At 41.8% G+C, this 20,427-nt stretch overlaps 1 protein-coding gene across 11 annotated transcripts in view; it reads right to left on the bottom strand.

Annotated features, from left to right (window-relative positions):
- The window catches only part of THRB (thyroid hormone receptor beta), a 177,180-nt gene that overhangs the window by 73,262 nt on the left and 83,491 nt on the right, over positions 1-20,427 (bottom strand). The window contains exon 1 of one of the 11 annotated variants that reach the window (XM_054190836.1): positions 15,639-15,707. The exons of 9 other annotated variants lie outside the window; for them this stretch is intronic. The gene's annotated coding sequence lies outside the window, so the exon portion shown is untranslated. Of the gene's footprint in view, positions 1-7,672; positions 7,891-15,638; positions 15,708-20,427 lie in introns of those variants that run through there. One more of the 11 variants, XM_054190837.1, reaches the window with a different exon arrangement.

The raw sequence follows: 20,427 nt of genomic DNA, 5'->3' as shown, positions 1-20,427 counted from the left end.
ATAGCAGATTCTCCCTTTAGGGCTTCAGTCTTTCAGCAATGGTCAGTCCACAACCACTTGCATGAATTCTGGATTTGCAAATATAAACCTTAGATTTTTTGCCTATTTCTGTAGCTGGTTGCAAAGGATTTTCATTTCAGTATAACGCTACGTTACCTGTGCTAACACTCTCACTCCTTCTCTATATTCCTATTACAAGTCAGTCTGCTGGTAAGGAAATGTGGGTTCGTTAATCTTGCCAATACTCTGCACTGTGTCATGCACTGCTCATTAGGAACCACGGGCAGCCAGGCTGTCTCAGCTCATCAGTTATAAAAGTTACAGGAGCCTTTCCCATCTCGCTGGTAGTAAAGACATGAAGTCTGCCACTCTCACAATCCTCTTCAGCAGAAGAAAAGCAGCAAGTGCTAATTAAAGAAGGTGCCACGGTAGGCTGTACAGCAACCGGCATTCAGAATGAACCTTGGAGTGTGAAGGACGGAAAGCTTGCTTCCTCTTTCCAAGAAACACAGCAGAAAGTTAAATGCCGAATAACCTCTCTGATATAGAACAATCTGCATGTATTTTCCCAATTTGTGTATAGCAACGGCAATGAAGCATCCTTAAGCCTCGCGTTAAGAACTTAATTGCAGCTTTCAACGGGCTTGTAGCATTTCAACAACTCCGAAGTTCATTTTCCCAATGCAGGCATCAGCTCCCATCCAGCGGTGGATTTACTTTGTCCGTATGGACACACCAGCAGGGCGGGTGCTGCTGTAATTCATGAGCAGGGCTTGCGCTAAGTGCAGGGCGAAGTAGCGAAGGACAGAAAAGACTGAAAGGGTTTTCACCTTACAGGATTTTATATAAATTCTGGCATAGGACAGGTCACCTGTTGGGACTACTACAGCGTGTCTTGCGTGAGACAGAGCATACACCTCACCACATGAGACCAAGGAAGATTTGCGAGTTGGTCTATGTCTCTTGTAAATCCAGGCCCATTTATGTGAGCTTCAAACACCACACCTACCCTAAGCAGCCTCTTCTATTGCTCATCTCTTACTTTAATTAGAGTGGTTTTCCCAATACAGAGTCCTCTTCCTGTAAATTCAGCTCACAGTGTCCTGCTATATCCACAAGCAATGCTGTCTTTCCCTCTTCTTCACAGCTCATTTTTATGCATTTAATGAGAAGTATTACCATGGTGTTCCCAATCATCTTTTTGCAAAACTGAACAGCTGTGCTTCGCTAAACCTTTACTTAGAACTCAAGCTTCCTAAGCCTTTAATATTTCTTGATACTCTTGCCTAGACTCTTTCCGGTTGCTCGTTATCTCTCCTACAATGCAAAACTGGAGCGGGTCCTCCACCTGGGATCTCAGCAGGACAACGCAGTTACGTACGTATTTTTCAGTCATTACTTTGGGGAACTTACACATTAACTATTCCAGATTACTTCCTCTGGAGTAAGTCTGCTTTCAGTTTAAATTAAAGTATGTAAAGATCATGTTAGAAGAGAAATAAAAGCATCCATTTATGTAGCTCACTTGGAGTAGCTACTCCGTCTCAGGTTTTTTAGCTGACATTTTTCCAAATTAATGTTGTCAGCGTGTGCACACATGCAAATGTATGCGCATTCCCTCGTTTCAGACCAAACGTCCAGATCTGTCCTGCATGAGATCGTTAAACTTTCAACAGTTCTGCACTTCACTGACAGCTACCAAAGACAGAGGGAGAATGTCACCATTTCTGAAAATAAGACTTCGCTTTGCAAGACCACCTTTTTCAGCTATCCGGAGTCTATCTAGAACTACTTTTATTATTATAAAGGACATTTTTATTCTTGTAATGGATTAAATGTCATTATTGTTCACCTAAGAATATATTTAAATGAAGTCTTAAATGTTATTTTACGGGATTAATCAACAAATCACAGCACCAATTTTCATTCACAGTGCAAAAAAGGTCAGCATGCAAATGCAATATGCTAAAAATGGACCTGCTCTGAGTAATGCCCAATGAAGTTAATGAAACTACATTCTGAAGACAAAGTTCGGCTTTTTGTTTTACCTCTGATATTTCGAATCTGTTCTACAAACTAATGCTTGATTCAAAATGTCAGGGAGAAAAATGAGAAATTAAGTAATGCAGAAATAACATTTTCTTTCATTATGCACGATCTATTTATACAGGGGCAATCTTTGCATTACTTTTTCCATGAAAAAACACACTGATTATCAATCAAAGTTTATTCTGCTTTTCTTCAAGTTCAATGTTTTTCTATTTAAATTGGAGTATATATGTAAATTGTAAACTTACTTATTACTTCTGTACATATATTAAATGAACATTAGAACAATATTAGCATAACCTATCTTTTTTTTTTTTTATCAGGGAAGCAATAATAATCTTTTAAGCTATCTGAATGCAACTACATAATTCTGAAGAGCAGTCTGGTCAGTATGATCTCAAGCCTTTTGTAGGTGACAAAGAATTTTGCAATTTTTTTTTTTTGTTAGGAATCGGGAACTTTTAAGATCATAAAAAACCATGAGCGAAATGATTCAAAGACCTTTGAATCATGAACACAATTAGATTTTCTTCTATTAAATATCTGAAACCTTCAGATGGATGGGGAGGGGAAAGTGGAAATCATTAAGTGCAGTATGCGTACCACACAATGTGCGAGTTTGTAACTATGAGAACAACTGAAATATATACAAAATATGCAAGTTATTGTACCTGCGAAGTAGCTATGGCAAACTGGTTAATTTTATGTATTTATGGACATGATACTGGTGCTTAATACCTACAGGCACAAGTTTTGCTAGGTAAAATTGCTCAGGAATAAATACAGGATTTGACAGGTATAACAGTTGTACGCACATACATCTGAATCCGCCCATTCAGAAAGTCCTTTGGGACTAACACATCCTGGAATAAAACACAACGGAAGACAGGCACACTACAGCAAAGTACGCATAACTTTCTCCAGATGAACTATCCTTTTTTATTCAGAGTCTATCTTCATTTGTCCTTCAGTATTACAGGGTTTCTCGATCATGTCTATGTGCAGAAAATATTGTGCTGTTTCATGAGCTCTAACACTACAGACATGAAAATCTCACCGATGGGAACAAAGATTGCATCACTTGGATGCAGTCCTATGTAGAGTGAAACATGGAGAATATGGCTTTTTTCTCTGTGCCTTTCCCAAAAATTCCCAATGTTTTGGTTTTGACATCTGATGGGCATTCAGCTGTTATCTTCATAAAAGCATCTATTAAACACTTTTTTCCTAAGTGATCACAAGTCCAGTATGACTGCAGTTGTTCTCCTTCTAAAATAACATTTACTGCCACTGAATTCCCTCTGCCAGTCTTTTTACTTGGTCACTCTCAGTACTGTCAGATCCTTCTACAACTCTTCCCAGTTGACTCCAGCACTGTCAGCAGGCTTTATTACTTCAATATTTCCCTCCTTTTCCATATGTTGAACCACCCAGACGCTTGGACTGAAGCCTACCGGACTTCATTGGTGACTTCCCTCCATTGTAAAACTTGACCATTTACTCCCCGTTGCTTCCTAACTTTTAACCTGCTATTAATTCACAACAGGAGTTTCCCTTTCATTGCACGGCAGCTTTAATTTATAAGCCTTCAGGAAAGAACCCTATTGAAAACTTTTGGAAATCCAAGCAGATTATAACCAGATCACTTTTTTTCCCCAAATCATTGCCTCCCTTGGACAACCGGGTAGACTTGTGAATTTTGACCTCTCCCTAATCAAGCATGCTGTTTAGCCTGCACAATGAACAAACAATCCTAAATTATAATTGACTCCCTCTTCCCATTCAGTCCACACTGCCGCTCTGAGCTGTAGCTGTGGTTTGACAGCACTCATCATCCCAACCAGCTCTTTACGCACGTGTGACAGAGTCTGGCTGTCAGAATTATGGAAAAAAATTTTTTTACAAGACTGTTATTTCCCATATCCGTTTTCTCTTTCCTTCTTTCTCCAATGCAATAAAAACGAGTGGAAGTGTGGGAGAGGGGAGAAAGTTCTCGAAAGGGTGGAGGTAGTTTTCTTAAGAGTTCATTGCAAAGGAAACCAGCAAGCCTAATACCAACCGAGTAGCCCAAAATGAAGGCTTACAAGCTCACAGGTGACTTCAAAGCTTCACGGGACAGAGGAGAAGGACATTTCCAATGCAATTTCCTAAGGAAATGAGGTTTATCAGAGTGGCTGTGCACTACTCCACCACCACCTTCCCTCCCACCTTCTGCCTGCCAGGCGGCTTCAACCCAGCTCGACAAGGACATGGAAATCCAAAAACCCTGCAGGTTCTGGCAATTACCACTGGCAAGGCAGGAGCTGGGCGTTGGGAAGAGAGGCCAGCAGCACCTCCCTCAAGCGGGAAGATGGGAGTCAGGCTCCCAGAGGAGGAGGAGGAGGAGGAGGAGGAGGAGGAGGAGGAAGGCCCCGCGGCAGCACCCAGCTGGGGTTACCCACAGCGCAGGTAGGAGGGAACGGGGCGTAGTGCACCATTTGCTGGTTTTGTGCACGGTTTCTCTCCACATCTGACACAAATCCTTCCTGCTGATGTTGTATTTGTTGCTGATGTCTCATTAGCCAAAGTTTAAACAAAAAACAGTTTGGGCAACTGCGGTCATGCACCCTGGACCTCTCAGAGCAGCTGGAACATAGGTTCAGCTGGGGATTCCAGGACATCCAGGCACAGCCGAGGGGTGCAGGGCCACTGGCTGCCCGTGGTCAGGGAGCGTGTCCCACCCGCTGGCTTAGTCAATGCCAGGCATCTTGCTACGGAGCAGACTGCCAGGACGAAAACAGGGTCATCAGGCAACTGTCCCCTGGGTCCAGCCCAGGCTTACCTAACCCAAAAGGTTTTGAATTGAACTTTCCGTTCAGAAAATTGTAATTTTCCATTTAAAATTTCATTGTGCCACTGTGTTAACAGAGCTCTAATGTATCTCACTGCGTGCTCCTGCACAGCAATAAAGCGGTTTTGTCACACTGTACCCAACACTGGAGCCGTAGGTATAGGCTGATGATTTAATATTGCACTTCTACTGTCACGTCCAAAGAATTTTGGCTGGCTGGTAAAGTGGATAGCAGACAAAGGCCAAAGTACAGTTATTCACACCCATTTTTATGGTTTGGTTTTTCTCATGTTATGACATGAGATGTGAGGAACACAACACAAAGGTTTCTATCTGCTGGAACAGAGAAATGCAAGATTCCTGATACAGAAGAAAAATCCATGGTGATATTCCCCTAAGGATGACAGAGCTTATCTTTTTGAGATACTTACAGCTATTTGAATATATTCATAGATACAGATAAATATATCTATGGCACATAGAGAAAACCAGAGAAAGTTTATTCTAGATAACAACTAAAACATACTGAAAATGGTTCACTTGTAACATACTATATGCAACTAGGATGTCCTTTTATAAGCGACTATATTGTTAAAGATTCATGTTCATCCAAAGAAATTAAATACAAATCAGCCAGTGCTTACAAGAAGGGGTATTTTACCTTGTTTTTATGGTTAGAATTTTACAAAACAATTCTTATGGATCATTCCTGGTAAAAATACTTGAAAACAGGGATATATGAGCCACTGCCACTGTTCCTAAAGATGTTTTCCAAGCAAGATCCAGGTTCCAGTTCCCTGGATTCTAATGCTGGCAGCCAACACTTTTCCTGTAACAGTCTGAACAAGATCCCAAATCTGAAAAAATAACAAGCTCTAAGAATATTCAGATCTAGAAATGCATGTTCTACGAGAACTTTTCCTCTAAAGTAACGTTCTTCGATGGTATATACATTTTTCAAGAAAGTGAAGGCAAGGTCTGAGCAAATCACAGCGCAAAACTGGAAGCGGGGGGGAGGAAAGAGCTTCCACAAATTAAACTATTATACACTACAGAATTTTGCATAGACCCACAAATAGGTAGGTCAGAAAACAAAGACACATGAAAGAGTTGAAAAGCAAAACAATGTAGGTTTTAAGAGCCAAGATTAATCGTCTCCCTTTCCTTTGAAAAAAAGCATTCCAAAAAAGCATCACCAAAATGCAAGTAAGACGCCACAATAAAAAGATGTATTATGTACCAACAAATACTTAGGGTTTGAAGAGACATCACAAAAACTGCATCACAGCCTTGAAATAGATATTTAATCCCACAGACAATCCTTAGTTTAACTGGGTACAAAGAAAAGTGGCTTACATGTCAATTACTCTACATCGAGCTCACAAAAATAGGCATTTGCCTTAATTTTTTTTTTTTTTTCCCCTGCTGGTAGCAAATCCAGAAGAAATAGGGGTTTGCCCTTTTTGTACATGAAGGCATATCTTCGGTACGTTAACCTGAAAGGATTTTTCATCCCGTATCTTTGAGCTCCACACATACATATCAGAAAGGTAAATATCATAGATAAAAACGAACCTGGTACAGAAACAGGCTTTCTGCCATGACATATCACAAGCAGAGAGTTAACTTTTCACTTTCCAAATGACAAAATATTAAATACTGAAACATTCTTTGAAATGTTAACATTTAATTCTTTAATAGCATCTTCAGAGGCTTCACAACTCTCACCTAATTTGAGGATAATAGGTTACAGCAACTTTTATTGCTGCACTGGACATAATTCTTTTTTTGTGTGCTTTAATGTTATGCCAAAATTGCCTCAGTGCGTATGAATAAGTTTAGTGGGGGGGTGTTGGGTTGGTTTGGTTTTGTTTTTTTTTTTAAGAATGTGCATACATTTAAATGAATGCTTTTGCTTTCTGCTTTGGTTTTCAACGAGCAGCATTTCTGACCACGCAGCATCTCGCTATTGTTCCTGCCCGTACCCACCACATCTGCTCCACAGAACTTCCCAATTTTATTTTTTTTCTTTTCCGTAAATCACATTGTATTTTGTATGCAAGCCTTACACAGAACTGAAAAAAACTTAATGAAATGTCCTCGACAGCCCATCACAGAGCCCTGCTCAGCATGTGAGAAGGTGTCAGTGATCTGACCCGGGCCGGGCTCCGCGTTTGCCTCTCCCCGCCTTGCTCTGGCAGAGGAGAGCCCACCAGAAAACTGCTGGCTCCTCTCTTTCCAAAAAGCTCTCTAAACGCCACATCTTGAAAAGCATGAAGAGGAAACATACATTTAGAAATCGATCCGCTGGCTGCAGCAGAGCCTGCAAAGCAGCAACGGAGAAAAAGGAAAGAGAGGACTCACCAAGATACATCCTGACGTAGGGAGAACAGTTTTGGTAGCAACCCTCAACAGTCTGGAAGTTAATACTCTGCTTCTCTCCTCTTTTCCTTTCTCAGTCCCCCCCACTCCTAATTTCCCCATTTAAGGGAGAAAATAACAAGGCAGAAGACGCCAAGAGACTTTCATGACATAAACAATAAGGCCTTCCTGTGCCAACATTTCCTTTAAAAACACTTGCCAATAAAGCTCCTGGAGGCCAGCAAGAGAAAGAAATGCCGCAACAGCCGTGACATGAACTTGGCATATTTTCTGACTCACTCACTTCCCTTGAGACAATCCCTCCAAGAGAATGCTGAAGGATAATGGGAAAAGAGAATTTCTTCCAGTGAGAAGGACTTCAGCTGCCCGTGCTATACAAGAAAACTGCCAATTAACTTTATTTCTGTTTACCTACAGACTCGCTCACGCAGCCACCTCCGCTGGCATGTTTCCTGACTCACACACTCATGTTTGCACATTCATCTTGTAGTCCTGATGTCTGAAAAAGGCAAGGAGGCTTTTTTAAAAAAGAAATAAAATACTCAGAATCCCCGACTCCGGATGATTTCTGAACAGCAGAGAGAATGATCAATAATCGATAAAGGGTAGCCAAACACTTGGCTGCTTCACATATTAAATGCAGATTTCCTTTTTCCTTATCCCTGCTATTTATACTTCTTTTGGAATTTTTTAGTGCCAGACAGGCTAGTCTACACAACATTAAGGATACTCATATATCTTGTGTTATCTGTAATTAAAGATTGTCAAGATTATTTTGTCTTGTCAATCCATCTCATTTTGAGCAACACCATGTTTTGAAAACTAAATGGCATGTTAGGAACCAGAAATTGAAATCTCTTTGGAAATCAGCGTCTTTACACGCACCAACACGTGTTCACTCACTCACTCACTCACTCACTCCTGGGGTACGGCCGGCCCCTGCCTGAAGACCCTTGTGGGCAGGAACATGGAGGGGGTTCAGCTGTCTCCTCTCATCCGTGCCTTCATCTTCACCTCCAGCACAGGGGCACCCTCCCAGGAGGCTGGAGCCCAGCTCCCGAGGCAGGGGACAGACTGGAGACAGGCCAGTGCCATCCTGATGGCAGGGCCAACGTGGCTGCTCCTCCACCGTGTGGTCACAGCGGCTCCTGCCCATCTGAGGGCAAGGGCAAGCAGGCCAAAGGGAGATCTCACCAGGCTTTGCTCCAGGGCTGCCACCCTGCTGCACCCCCTTCTAACGCCAGCCCAGGTAGCAAACCCCCACCTTATCCGAAGACAGACCAAGTAGAAATTTTTGTCGCTTTTGGGGAGGGGGGAGCTGTTTGATTACCAGTCTCGGTCTTGCGATGCGGAGACACCGCCTCTTCATTCCACACGTACCCAGCTGAGGGGACCGCGTAAAGATCCGTCCATCCCTCGTGGCGACACTTGCACCCCGTCACTGAGCGAGCTCATGCTCTCTCTCCCTTTCTGAGAAGGCAGTGAGCGCTGCCAAGTGCTTCTCACTCGGCTAAGGGTTGTTATTGTTGCTGGGGTTTCTCTGGGTTTGCATTCAACTTCTGAGATTAGCATCAGGGTATCGCATATCAAAATAACCACTAGTGACGATTTGCTGGCCTCCTCAGAAGTGAGGGTTCACCATACCTACAGCTGCATAACTTTACCGTAATGTAGTCTGGTATCATACGCCCCTGGTTTCTACTTTCTAATACCTTGCTTTAGCTGCTTTAGCACTTGGGCTTATGTGACACTCAGCAAGTCTCCTGCCTCTCCTCTAAGAGCCTGCCTACCCCCGAAGACCCTCAGCAATCATATCTAAGCCAGTGCCACCGGAGTGCACCATTTTGTCTTGGTTTTTTGTGGATTTTTTTTTTTTGGCATTCCCAGAGAGTATGTCTCTGCTGGCAAAATACTGTAGTACGCTGTTAACGTATATAATCTTACATCAGGAGTTATCTACTAGCTCACCTTTAGTCCATCGTGACTGCTGGGCACCTTGTCAAGTCACACATACACCCCCCCTCACCCCCCACCCCGTGCAAGCTTCTTTTTTTTCTTAACCGTCTTTTCCTGCCCACTCGCAAAGCTAACGCTGGCTTGTTTTTAGGTTTGTTTTCGTCAAAACCTGAGAAAAGATGTGGTTTTTTGTAACACCACCAGGGCAAGCTATCTGTGGTTGGCTGGCAAACTCTGAAATTCAGGGCTGGGGCAGAAATATTTAGGAGTCAAAAAAAGCTGACTTGCTCAAGAAAATTAAAGCCCTTCTGACAATCTTCCAGAGAGCCCCTGAGGAAAAGGGAGGGAACCAGAGAGACTCAAGGAAAATGGATGGGAGCCCAGCGTGGAGATTCACGCCAGAACGGTTCCTGGCCAAGAAGGAAGGTTGGCAAGTAGACAAATACAGGCTTTCATAGGCAGCATTGTAAACAAGACATTAAAAATATTAATCCATTTAGATTTCAAGCACCAAGATGAGATTTACTTAAGAAGCAGAATTATGCTGGTAATGGCTCCTCAAACATTTCAGCTGAATGTCAAAACTTTTGCTCAACTGTATCAAGTGAAAATACAAGGAGCTGTTGACACTACAATATTCAACATTCAGTCATATTGCAGGCCTGGAAAAACACAGAGGAAGGCAAAGGAATGCTTGAGCCTTGGGCAGAAACTCAAGCCCTCGCAAGGAAACTGCATTCACAAATTATTTTTACCTTCATTTCTACACCAAAATAATAAATTGAAGAGGCGAAATGGTTTCTTAAAACCAAGCTTCCTTTCAGAAGTCTTTTCAAATAAAACGTAAATTACCTCTACCAAAATACTTTGTTTTCAAGTAGAAACAGTCATCTAGAACAGAACGTCTTTTCGTGTGAAAGAAAGTTTAAGTAAACTTTGAACACCTAGGACTTTTCAAAAAGTTTCTTCTATCCTACAGGAACCAGCATGTCTCTCCTCTTCCTCTTAGAAAACACACACTTATTCTAAATGATTGAATATTTTATTTTTTAAAAATGCATTAGAAAAGTCATCTCTCCCCAAAGCAAACAGGCATTAAGGACAATCCTGAATACATGCTGGCCACTGAAGTACAGAAACACAGAAGAAACACATGGGGGGGTTTTTTTTAGTGAAGATGGTAAGTGTCAGGTCACCTCAAGCCTGCCATGGCCAGGACACTCACAGGTCTTCTACATGCTGGTGAGTAGGGTTCACAAGCTGGTTTACTGAGGGGCAAGCGTGTCAGGGGAGGCCCACAGGGAAAACCAAGTGCCTTCAGCAATGAGAAAAATATGGTCTGCAGTCACTATACAAGATTCAGGAACTGAGAGAGTTCAGAAGATTCCTCTATTGGGTTAAAGGAAAGACTTATATTTTTGAATCAACCAGGTTGTCCCTCACAGAAGCCCACATGCACAGCCTGGGCTTTTTCCCCCCCTCTCATCTCAGTAGCACTGACAATCATTGTAAAATGCCACGCGCAGAGGGATTGTGATATCTCCATTCAAAGCACTAGAAGCATTCTAAAGAAAAGGCTAACGTTCTCCATTATCCTTAGCCACTTAAAAAAAAGCATTAACTTAGTAAAAAGGATAGAACAGCATCCCATCTCTTGCAGCCTAGGATATACTATACACTCCTCGGAATCATATTTCTTATCAGCTTCCTTAAAAAAAGAACAAAAATGAAAAAGATAAAAAAAAACCACTGAGCTCTTTTCTTTGTTTCTATCTGCAACCATTCATAAACTTATATTAAGCTTTCCACAGTATCTGAAATGGAATATCTGAGCAAAGGAATACCTCAAAACACAGACTTAGAGTAGAAATAACTTCATTCTGCTTAGGACTTAAAAAATAAGATTCAAGTTTAAAGGATGTGAAATTTTATAACAGTTTAAACATTTGAATGCAAAAGCAAGTAGCAACACATGAATTACAGAAATCCTGTAGCACTCCTGATCTTATGAATCATACTATGAAATTCGCTTTCTGCACTCACAATGTAACCAGAATGAAATGCTGGCATCTCAGATATTTTGAAATGATACACAAGCAGCACATTTAATAGCATTAATTTCAATAAGTTAGCATTCTATCTCAAGACGCATCCGTTTCAAAATGTTCTAGCTGAAGGTATTTTTATGAAAGCTATTTGCCCATTACATACCACAACCAGTGCAACTTCACAATCCAGAGAGGCATTTTCATCACACGAAAGGAGAAGCCATTAGCGAAAACGCTGCTTGGCAAACAGTAGCTCACACACTGAAGCTGCAATGTTATCCTGGCTTTCCTACATATTAAGCATAGGACTATGTTCAAAATAAACATGTGGCCATAATTAAATAATAATTATGACTAACATTTGTGTAACACCATTCATCCACATAGTTTAAAGCATTAGGTAAATCTGTAAACAATGGCTCTAATCCTGCACCCTTTACTCACATAATACCATGCAGTTCAAACGGACTATGTAGATCTTGTCTACACACAGACTTAATTGTTCTCAATTAACTCCATGTGTCAGCACTCATTCCAGTGTGTCTTGTTTCTGTTTCGGAGAGAATTAGCTTAATTCTCTCACTGCTTACTACAGGTGAATGTACTGTTTCTACACTCTCACTGATTTAACATCAATTTTACGGACACTTTCCTACATGGATCCCACAGGGCTTTTCAAATCCCAATGCAGCCTCACTCCTCCTACACGCTTCCAATAAGACAAATATTCTTTTACAGCTGAGGAAGCTCACTTGTTGTTGGTATGCTTAAGGGACTGACCATCACATCTGACTTGCATCTGTAAACCTAAGACATGTAATTTCTATTCTCATACCTTAATCACACAAATAGCCTTCTTCATCCATCACGCTCCAAAGTAAAACCACAGGAAATGGTAAGAAGAGGGGAAAATTCTGCAGTTTCTAAAAATAAAATATATTTGGAAGCAGACATGCTCGAACCACTTTTATGCATCTGTGGTACAAACGACGTCTGTTACAGAGAACGAAAGTTGCTAAATGAGGTAAAAAAAAATATCAAGAAGAATTTGTAGACCTTCCTGACATTTTGGTGTCAGTCTGCTTTGACAGTCAAGCAACCAGAGGCTGGGAATACCTGAGTCAGATTTCATTTTGGCTCTGCTATGGACAGTTACTTAACTTCTTTACTTCGGCTGCAGTATCTGTAAGTCAAGCCAAATCACCCCTTCCTCTTACAGAGCTTTTGAAATTAATGAAAATCCCCATGGCGCTTTGAAGACAAATACTGTTTACTAGTGCTAGCTATTATTTAGCTTTTAGGATTTTTCACCTTCTATCTTCAATTTTGCATGGAAGAAAGTCACTGTAACATCGCACTCACACAGCAATTTAGTATATTTTCCTTCCAATTTTAATTTTCCTTTGCAAGAGGTATGCTTAATTTTAGCTCTTATATGTATTCCATGCAACTTTGGCATACATCAGAAAGCTTTTTTTAGCACCAGACAAAAGCACTGTAAAATATCATCCACTGCTGAATTGTCAGCAAAACTCACACCAGTGCGGCAAGGTGGGGTTTTCCCCTTTAAATCTAATGGGTTCAGGCATTTCTCTGACGTGTTCATTCAGAAAAGAATTAAAATAATTGCCTCCCCTAAGCACAGTTGGGTCGAACCTGAAAAGAATCTAGTGTCACAACAGCAATCCCTACTATAGAAGAAATCCTGCAAAAATCACTGCAACTGCTTACACACTGTGGAATGGTTTCTCCAGAATTCAGGAGAAGCAGCTGCCCGGCTGCTATCTAGTAAGGACACAGCTCTCCTTGTTCACTGATAATACCTGTGGCTACGTACTCTTAAACCCGTATACAGATAGTGTTTGCGGACCCTATTTGAGTGAAAATGTGGATGTTGCTGGTTCAATCCACAACATGTCGACAGCTTAGTTTTAATATGCAATGAAAAGGACGTGTTATATGAGGATGCATTGCCTTCGCATGCGAGGGTGAGGATGGAGAGGTTTGCTTCATCTCATCAGTTTTACAGGCAGCATCTGTCAGCAGCACGAATGGGCAGCGGGTAGAGGAGCTCTCTTGTCCTGTCCAGCCCAAAAATCAGCAGAGGTGCTATGCTGTCTCCTGGCAGGACACCCAGAGCAGCGCTCCTGCTCAACAGCACCTCTTCATTTATTTTTGCGGTGCCTAGGACGGGAGTGCAGCTGTAAAAGCCAAGCAGTCTCTCTCCCTTCCCATGGACCAGGTCTTGACAGCGCTGCCGAGACCATGGCTAAACATTGAGCCAAGGCAGCGAAACCAACAGCAACTCCATTCAAAACCAGGCTGCAGCCTCCTCTGCTCCTTATCTGTGCCCTTGTTTTGGGGTCAGGCCAGAAACAGCCCATAACCCTGCTGGCAAGAGCACCTCTGGCACCGCTCCACATCAGCACACAGCCCAGACAGGGAAGGCATCCTGGGGGGTGAATGGGTGTCGCACTGCCGGGCACCACAGAGCTGCCTATAAATACAGAAACTCTCAGCACTACCTCTTAGCCAATCTATAATCCTGGAGAATTTGTTCACAGCAAGCTGTAAGTCACGCCACACGGGATACAATTCACTGATGCACCCCTTAGCACAGCACTGGAACAATTCCTGCAAGGCTTTGATAGCGTCTTCTTGGGGCACCGAATTTCAGCCAGGAGGGCTGAGAAACTACCTGAAGTGAAAATGAACAGCACATTAAATGAAAGCACACAGGACAAACAGGCTTGGTCATTTGGATTTCTAGAGCTGCTTATGAGTAAAAAGCAATTATCAGATTTGACACAATGGCAGGCTGGTCCGTGCTTTCAATTCGCCAGCAGTGGTAACTGGCATTTGCTTAGAAAGCTTTTATGTTTAATGCTAGAAATACAGAATCAAATCTGCCTGAGATACAAGGTATGTTAGTCAAAATAGCCAAAAGTTTTAGCTGACGTTATGGTAGGTTATAAACTGCAATAGCTCAGGATTGTTCCCGATAGGAAAAGCAGCAGCTCCAGAGGATAATAGCTACTTCAGGCATCTTAGCTAAATGCTCCTGAGTCAGAGTTGGCTCTAAGTGCATCTATAGAAGACACGAAAAAATGTTCAGGGGCAGAAAAAAGTCAAAACTTTTTTCTGAATCTAATTAGGACAAACAAAAGTACAAACTTCAGTTTTTCTTTCATTTTAAAACAGTCATTTCTTATTGCTATAACTGCATCTCGCTATTACTCCCATAATTTATTTATCACACGATTCACTTATAAACAGGCCCTGGTACTATCCGAGTATCATACCACTTATTTTAAAATTTCATATGCTGCTATTTTGGGGCTCTTGCATCCCTGAAGATGTAGTACTCCAAATCTCTGTGAGCACAACGGATTCTGCACATCCCCACGGTACATCTTGCTGACATGGAAGTAAATCCAGTGCACTGCAAATACGCAACTAATATCAAAACACTTCTCCAGACCTGACCAAAGTGCTGGTTGCATTTAACACTGAATAATGAACAGGTAGAAGCCACTCTTTTAAGAGACATGACAGTTTTTGAGAGTAAAACGTGGGATTCTGATGAGATCCTTATGTTGGCCTAATTTCATTGGCTTTCATAGATTTTCTCTAGGCTGAAATTGTGCTGTGATAGAGACAAAGACTAGGTAAGAGTTCAGTTCAGTTGTCCACACATGACCTCAGTATCCTGCCTGGCCTCCACCAGCTGCTCAAGACCCCATATAAGTCTGAATAGGTGAAGTGTAGCATCAGCCAAGCTAGATGCCTACCGTTAGTCATCACTCCATAAACTGATGGCTGTTTCTAAAACATCTGAAACCTGGACAATTGTTTCCCTTCAGTTTCTGGTGGGCTGGGTGTTTGGACCCTTGAGGATCCTGGACATATCCCTCCTCCAGGATCTGGAGCACCACAAACAAGATAACTACAGTGATTTCTACACATCTCACACCTGAGCAGAGCATATTCCATATTTTTCTCAAAGGAAGCTTTGAGATCCCCCGTCTCCTGGGCTGCACACATGCAGCAATCAAGAAAAAATCCACCAGCGTCCTCAGGCAATTTCCACCTCATTAGAATGTAGCAGGGGCCACTGGCCATACAGAAGTGACAATTCTTTGCTATTTGTCTTTGAAATGCTGCATATTGTGACACCTCAAACCTTCAAATGGAAAACTTTTATGAGGGATATCAGCCTCTTTCTCATTGGATGAGTATACTTCATTTTGAAACTAATAATAAACTTTCCTTCCATTGAGATTTCTTTTTAAGAAAACAAGCAAGTAGCCTAAAAAGGAAACCTGAAAATAAGGCTAAATTTTAAAATAAAATATAAAATGTGATGTTCCTACCTTATACCTGCATCACCTTCTAATAAATGTAATGCAGCTGTGGAAGGGCATTTTCAGAAGGGAGGAAAGTCCTAGGAAACAAAATGCTTTTAGTAGCATGCTGAATGGTTTCATTGAGTATTTTTAGCCTGGCCTCTTGAGATGCACTGCAAACATTTACAAGACTCTAAAACAGAGCCAGGGTTATGTCACTATCTTTGGTACAAATAATTTGTTAGGAACTATTTTGTCCTGGCACAGGGATATATCAAGAGAGGATGCGTGAACTGGCTTGTTTTCTTTTGGATTAATGTTGTTTGTCAACTGAAGGCTGTCTTTATGAGGCAAGCGCGAGGTGCCAAGAAGTACATTTCACCATGCCAAAATAAAAGGGAGGAGTTCAGAAGCAGTCTTTTATTACCTAATTAGTTTTATCAAATGACACAGATCAACTAACAGGAGATAACTAATAAGAAAAAGGGGTCTAATGAAAAAGTAAGTTACCGGCTGGATGCTCTCCAGAAAACAATTATCTCTTTAGGTAAACAAGTACTACTGTTGGGAGGTCAGACACAAAGCGCAAGGAATGGAGGTCTTCTCAGGATACAAGCCCTCAGCGGAGTTGAAAAGGAAGAAAAAAAGTAGTGGGATAAACTACACTGAGAAGAAGGGATGACTTGTTATTAAAGGAGCTAGTATCTTTAGATAAAATTATTCCTATCTGGCCTATAGATATCCCACCAGTTGGGTTTTTTTGGAAACACAAATCAAGTACAGCTTGCCAGATTAGTATCTCTATTCAAAATGAAAATTAAGACTACAATAAGAACAGCCACATTCACCTGCTCAAGAACAAATTACCAGAATAACTTTTTTACAGCTAGCGGGATAAATGGCAGCTTACAGATCTTATTTTATCTTGATTGCCCTCCTAAGACTGGAAAGGATGATCACAAAAAGAAATACAGAATTTTAGATAATATTCTGCTTCATCCAGAATAACCAAATGTAGTTATCTGGAAGGTACTTAGGTTTTCTTTTTGTTATTTTCCCAATTGCATGACCTAAACTAGTCAGACAACTCAGACTCCTGTGGCTCACATCCAGATTACATCAATTTTTAATTCCTAATTTCAACAATACTTTAATGCTTCCCATTATTATTTGCTTATCTAGTATATACGTAAAACACACGAAACTTGTCTGATTATTTTAGCTAGTAAAATGACGCCAGAGAGACGTAACAGCACAAAGACATTTAAGAAGCCTTCACAGAGAAAAAAACAAAACCAAAAATGAGGTTTTGATTGCCTAAAGACTTGTTCCCTCCAGCAGCTTGAAGAAAAGCAACACTGATTTTTAAAAACATTCTTTGAGAATTGTAACTGATGCAACAGAAGAGTTTTATTATGCTATTCTTTCCCTCCATCCTCCCCTCTCCTCCATCATCAGTTAATTTGAAAACAGATGGGGCAAAGAATTGATGGGAAAATGCTCCATCTCTTGGGGTGGACAGTTCTACCTTTACTGCAGAGCTGTGGGGACCACAGCAGAGTTTCGTATTTATTTACAATAAAATGTAGCAAGGAATGCCAGATGCAGAACCTAAAAATCAGTCACTCCAAAGGGAAATACCAACCACTGCTATCCCAGAGCTATGTTAAGAATGACATGAGATGTTTATAAGGCCTTGGCACATCCTGAGCAGGGCTGCGTAACGCTGCTGGGAAATAGCAAGCCGTTTGGTTCCTGTTAGCACGCCTTTCCCTGCACGGAAAGGCTGAGCTAGGGACGAAGTCCTAGTTCAGATAAGGCATCTCGACAACGCTGCATCCAGCTGAGAGCACCTGCAGGGATAGAGGCTTCAGCCTAGACCTAAATCACTGATCCAGACTGTCATGACGCCTTCCATGGGAGCGACAACGTTCCCAGCAGCCTGCACATGGAACAGGTTATCACCACTCCTCTGCGTCTGAGTGGACTTAGAAGTCTGATGCTGGTTTTTGGGGTCTTGATAATAAAATAGTCCAGGAAAAATAAAAGAAAAAGAAAGAGAGAGCACAGTATGGGAATGCAAATGAGTGAGCTCACACACGCACAAATAGAAAGCAGGTTTAGTTGCGGAATGAAATAACCAGAGGATGAACTTATTCCATCTGCCATCCACCCTTAAAGCCCTGCCACGGAAAAGACTGTAAGATTCATGGTCTTCACAAGACTCCAACTGACTCCGCAAAGAGCAGGGATTCTCTGCCAAAACCAGTCCTCCAGAGAGTCAGTCCTTGGCTGGCAAACCTCAACCACTGCGATATCCAGATCCACGCAGGGATGAGGTCACTGGCCACGATCAGCACATCAGCACGTGTGGTGCAGATCTCAACACACACGAGAACCAGCTTCTCCCCTAACCTATGATCCTTCACTCCCACAAAAGAGCACAGTACCACTGTGCTCTCCCTTCTTCTCTCCCTGCCCCGGCATGGGCTTCTCCTTCTTTTTTCTTCCATCATTTCCTCTTACGCTAGGACTGACTGCAAGGCACGGTGCCATCATACTGGGGCAAAATGATCCTGGGCTCTTCCCACCTTGAAAAGACTAGTGGAGGAGGAAAAACTTGGCTAAATCAGGATCGTGTGCCAGGACAGCGCGCAAAACCAGAAAAGTAACCATGACCATCTGAAGATTCAGTGAACCCCCTTCCCTCTCCCAAAAGCACCTGTCCAAACAACAAACTGCCACTTTAGCTGCACATCTTTTCTCTGACAAAGGGTTTCTAGCAGGCTTTGATCATATATGCCATGCACAGATACCGCATTTTCAAATGCTTTGCTTACTTTTTTTCATCTAATCCTTTCCCTCCTGTGACCCCTAAGCAGCACGTGTCTACTGCGTCTACCAAAGAACTACGTAGTAGAGGTTCCTGCGCTCAAAGTCCCAAATCAAACTGTTCAATGCTGGGCAATGATTTTCCGGGTTTAGTTAGGCCACCCAGATTTATACACTTCTACCTATAATATTGTGAGAAGAATCTTCCCATAAGTGGGTATACAACCCAGGGTGCAGTCGAAGCGATCTCCTGAGATTATCATTCCTCCACGCCTACGGCATTCCTGCAGACAGCTCCTCTGAAAATTATAAACATTAAGGGGGTGTTCTCTGCATGCCACCTTCCTTCTCCCCATTTCCTCAGGAAGTTTCAGCCTTCCTGACCCGGCATCCCCGACACCAGACTTGTCCCGGTGGCACAACGTGAACCCATCAGCACAAACAAGCTGAAGGGAAGGCGTTCATGCTTACTGCTGCTTTTGCCATAGCACCCTGGCATTTTCAGTCTGGTCCTAGGAGTACTAAGGCTAGATGCAACGCATCGCCAGCCCGTGGCTACAGTAAATACTGAGACCTCTCCACAAAGATTGTGTTGGTTTGGGAAGCATACCTGAATATAGGAAAAAAAATTATTATAAGGAAGATGGGCAAGAGTGGCCATCCAAACAGAAGAAGCCTCACTTGATGAGATCCCTGACCTTACCTAGGAATGCAGGCAACATACGCAGGAGGGAAGTTATCTGTGCTCAAGATGCCGTTAACACCCAGATTCATATGCTGTTTTCCACATGGAAAAGCTGTGGGTAAGGTCAGAAGGCAATAAATCATGTTTTGTTTTGGATCAGCTTATTGTTTAGGGGACACACACAAACACAAAAATATCAAAGCCTTTTTGAAATTAACAGTGAGTGATTATGTGAGGCAAACGTAATGAAAACACAACAGAGTCTCTTAGCTAGGGGTAGAGAATATTCAGCCAAAGCCTTCCTCTGACTCCCACCGAGAACAACGCAATATGGAAATAACCAAAATTATGTATTAGAAGAATGAAGACTGAAGGCTTTCCGCTAACTTATTGTTTTCCTGAATCATTAATTGCAAGACAGTTTTCTATGTCACAATAGAATTTCAATTACTGACCTTTTATATGATAAATTTACTGTACATTTTTGAGGATGGACAAAAATTTTATAATTATTCAAATATGTCTAGTATTAATAGTTATAAAGGACGCTGAGCATTTGATCCTCCGTTTGCTGTTATAAAACTCAAACTAGGCAAATAGATGATCAGCAATTAACAGGTTTAACAATACATGCAATTAGCTGCAGTCATATTAAGATAGAGTGATTTTTATGCACATTAACTGGATTATTTAATTAAGTGATATGCCTTTTAGCAGAATGCACTGGATCAGAGTGTGTGCAAGTTGCATGCGTGCACGTTGAAAAGAAAGTGTTCTTGCAAATTCAGTGCTGTGACACAGCCTGTTACTAAGGATTATCCAATACTTCCCATAAGATTTGATTTTCACTTGCTTATAATTTTGCCAGACTAATTGTTTGGGCTGAAACTTTCCATGTTGGATGTGTGCCTCAGGCTATTTTTTTCTTACATCAGCCAAAATTGTTCAATGATTTCCAAGATAAAAGCCAGGAAAAAAGACATTGTTTTACAATGAGAAAATATTATCTGGTAGCTCCTCCTTCAAGAATTCAAATATGCTTCTTGTTTTAAACAGGCAGAAGGTGCTTTTTAGTCAGGGAAGTGGTTTTTGCCAGGCCAGTTAAAACCAGTTTAAATCTGATGACACTTCAAACCTCCGCAAACTTGGTGAGAGGTGCTGGATAGGGTTAACTGGGTACCACTGACAAAGCATCATCACCACAGGAGGAGAGGAAGGTGAGATGCCTTCCCTGCCATCGTTGCTGCCTGTGCCATAGCCTGGGATGGACATCAGGACGGGCCAAGAGCAGGACCAGGC

This window comes from Rissa tridactyla, chromosome 2 (genome assembly GCF_028500815.1).
Source record: "Rissa tridactyla isolate bRisTri1 chromosome 2, bRisTri1.patW.cur.20221130, whole genome shotgun sequence".
Lineage (NCBI taxonomy): Eukaryota > Metazoa > Chordata > Aves > Charadriiformes > Laridae > Rissa > Rissa tridactyla.
The sequence above is the reverse complement of the archived record's forward strand: the minus strand, read 5'-3'. Positions and strand labels throughout refer to the sequence as shown.